General features: G+C 45.2%; 1 non-coding gene across 1 annotated transcript; it reads left to right on the top strand.

The window, feature by feature from the left end:
• Positions 1-863: 863 nt before the first annotated feature.
• Positions 864-946, top strand: trnas-gga (transfer RNA serine (anticodon GGA)). The gene has a single exon. It is a non-coding gene; the product is annotated as a tRNA-Ser (tRNA).
• Positions 947-3,296: the final 2,350 nt, after the last annotated feature.

The raw sequence follows: 3,296 nt of genomic DNA on the forward strand, positions 1-3,296 counted from the left end.
CACAGGGCCCGTGCGATTCACTAAAGCGCATTCAAACACAGCAACCAAATAAGTTCGCGTCAAAGATTTTTTGATTAGAAAGTCATACCTCTCACATTTGGCTGAAAACAAGAGATTGCAGGGGCTGCTCGCTTCTCGGCCGCTGCGCCAGCGACAGGAACAAATCGCTCACAACCGAGTCCTCCAACGTACTGGAGCTGCTTCTAACAGAGCAGCTCAATCCTCAGGCCCTGATGGGACACATTAAAATGGGGGCGTTCTCGCGCCGCTCTATGTGATTTATTGGTTGTTGTCACGTGATCAGGGTGCGGGGCGATGCAAGGAATCTGAAGTTATCTGGCAATTGTTATTGTTTCAAGCTTTCCGTTAAATATCCATGTAATTGTAAAACTGAGGAAAATGTAGAAACGTGTTTTCAGAGTGGATGATCTACTATGGCCGATTATCCTGCAGGATTTTCATGGCAAGAACGTTGCACTTGGAATATTGGTATAAGTGAAGTAGAATATCCAGGCTGCCTGGCAGAAGACTGATCAATGAAGCGATTGTTCCCATTGGATGCAGGAAGGCAGCAGCAGTTTGCTCACCACTGTTCATTGCACGGTATCAAAGACTCCATTTTTACACAATAGGTAAGTTTGAAAAAATTAAAAGCTGCTTCCGTCCCTGGGTGGGCTCGAGCCACCAACCTTTCAGGTAATAACCGAACGCGCTGGCCCATTGCGCCACATAGACAGACAAAAAACGTTTTGCAATTCGAATTATTCCACAGGAACCCAAGTGATTATGTGCCAGAGCGTTCACAGCCGAGGCACCGATTTTGCAGCAAATGGGAAGCTGCATGTTTCCGAAGCCCCGTCGGGGTAGTCGTGGCCGAGTGGTTAAGGCGATGGAATGGAAATCCATTGGGGTTTACCTGCGCAGGTTCGCACTCCTGCCGACTATAGCACGAGGACGTCGTCCCAAATGATCCGTTTTCACTTAACTTGAACTGCTGACTTTCGGTTCCTGTGCCAAGATTCAAAGCTACAATCAAAGAACGATTGAAGCAGAAAGTATAACAAGCACTTCACTCATTATTAAATCACGGCATCACGAGAGTGCTAGGCCACAGGAGAATACTACGTTATTTAATGCTTTTGAAACCGTGAAAGCAATTTTAACCATCGAAAATATTTAGTTTGCAACCCATTGTAGAAAATGGACGTCGTCCGCACAGCCATCTTCCAGTTGATGCTGCTTCCTACTGCGATGCTTATTTAATGCACTAAGCCAGACGAGCCACAATTCTCAACCCCGCCGGCCAAGATCGGTACATTAGATCATAAGAAATAGGAGCAGGAATTGGCCATGCGGCACTCGATCCTGCTCCGCCATTCAATAACATCATGGCTCATCCTCTACCTCAACTGAAATTTACCGACCTAGCCCCATATACCTTAATTTCCATAATGTACAAATTTTTCTCGGTTTAGGAATGTACTCAATGACTGAACAGCCACAGCCCTCTGCGGTAAAAAATTCCAAAGATGCACAATCCTTAGAATGAAGCAATTTCTCCTCATCTAAATCCTAACTGGCCGGCCCCTGATTCTGAAACTTTGACCCCTAGCTCAGGACTCCACAACCAGGGTAAACAACCTCTCAGCATCCGCCCAGTCAATCCCTGAAAGAATTTATATGTTCTTTCTTTGTACAGTCTGCTGATTTCATTTCCCCACAGAAAACAATGTTTAACTGGATGGACACCCAGCGGGAAATACAATGCAACCGCAGAATTATGCGCCAACCACATTCCTTGACATGTACGCGGCCGTTTAAAGGGACAAATGTAGCACACGACTGAAAAGGCGATTTGAATCCCGTTCTTAATCTCGAATTGCCTCACTTTGGCCGAACGCCTTATGAAGCAGCAATTTGAATCAGACATTGCATTTATTTTCAGTCTCAAAACATTAAGTGATCACACACTGCAAACCGTACGCAAAAAGAAAAGCACAAGGCTCGTGCGAGTCACTAAACCGCATTCAAATACAGCAACCAACTCAGCTCGCGTCAAAGATTTTGTGATTAGAAATTCATACCTCTAGCTTTTGGCTGAAAACAAGAGATTGCAGGGGCTGCTTGCTTCTCGACCGCGGCGTCAGTGACAGGAACAAGTCATCCGCTCACAACCGAGTCCTCCAATATACTGGAGCTTATTGTGACGGAGCAGTTCAATCCTCAGGACCTGATTGGACACATTCAATGGGAGCGTTCTCGCGCCGCTCTATGTGATTGGTTGGTTGTTGTCACGTGATCAGGGTACAGGGCGATTCAAGGAAGCTGAAATTGTCTGGCAATTGTTATTGTTTCAAGCTTTCTGTTTTTATCCATGTAAGTGTAAAACTGAGGAAAGTGTAGAAAAAAGTCTTCAGAATGGATTATCTACTGAGGCCGATTTTCCTGCTGGATTTTCATGCAAGAACGCTGCACTTGGAATATTGGTATAAGGGAAGTAGAATATCCAGGCTGCCTGGCAGAAGACTGATCGATGAAGCGATTGTTCCCATTGGAAGCAGGAAGGCAGCAGCAGTATACTCACCACTGTTCATTTCACGGAATCAAGGACTGCATTTTTAAACAATAGATAAGTTTCCAAAAATTAAAATCTGCTCAAGCCCCTGGGTGGGCTCGAACCACCAACCTTTCAGTTAACAGCCGAACGCGCTGGCCACGACATCTCCGACGGTTAATTAGAACGACGAATCATCTCACTTGCTGCAAAATCGGTGCCTCTGCTGTGTGCTTTGCTGTGAACGGTCTGGTATATAATCACTTGTGTTCCGGTAGAATAGTTCCAATTGCAAAGTGTGTTTTCGCTGTCTTTGTCGCGCAATGGGCCAGCGCATTCGGCTGTTAACTGAAAGGTTGGTGGTTCGAGCCCACCCAGGGACGTGAGCAGTTTTTAATTTTTGCAAACATACCTATTGTATAAAAATTGATTCTTTGATTCCTTGAAATGAATAGTGGTGAGCATACTGCTGCTGCCTTCCTACTTCCAATGGGAACAATCGCTTCATCGATCAGTCTTCTGCCAGGCAGCCTGGATATTCTGCTTCCCTTGAACCAATATTCCAAGTGCAGCGTTCTTGCAATGAAAATCGAGCAGGAAAGTTGTCCACTATAGATAATCTATTCTGAAAACCCTTCCCTACACTTTCCTACATTTTACACTTATATGGATAAGAAAGGAAAGCATGAAACAATAACAATTGCCAGACAACTTCAGCTTCCTTGCATCGCACCGCACCCTG

This window comes from Somniosus microcephalus, unplaced genomic scaffold (assembly GCF_052327205.1).
Source record: "Somniosus microcephalus isolate GS21.2 unplaced genomic scaffold, FLI_Smic_1.0 unresolved_chr7, whole genome shotgun sequence".
Taxonomy (NCBI): domain Eukaryota; kingdom Metazoa; phylum Chordata; class Chondrichthyes; order Squaliformes; family Somniosidae; genus Somniosus; species Somniosus microcephalus.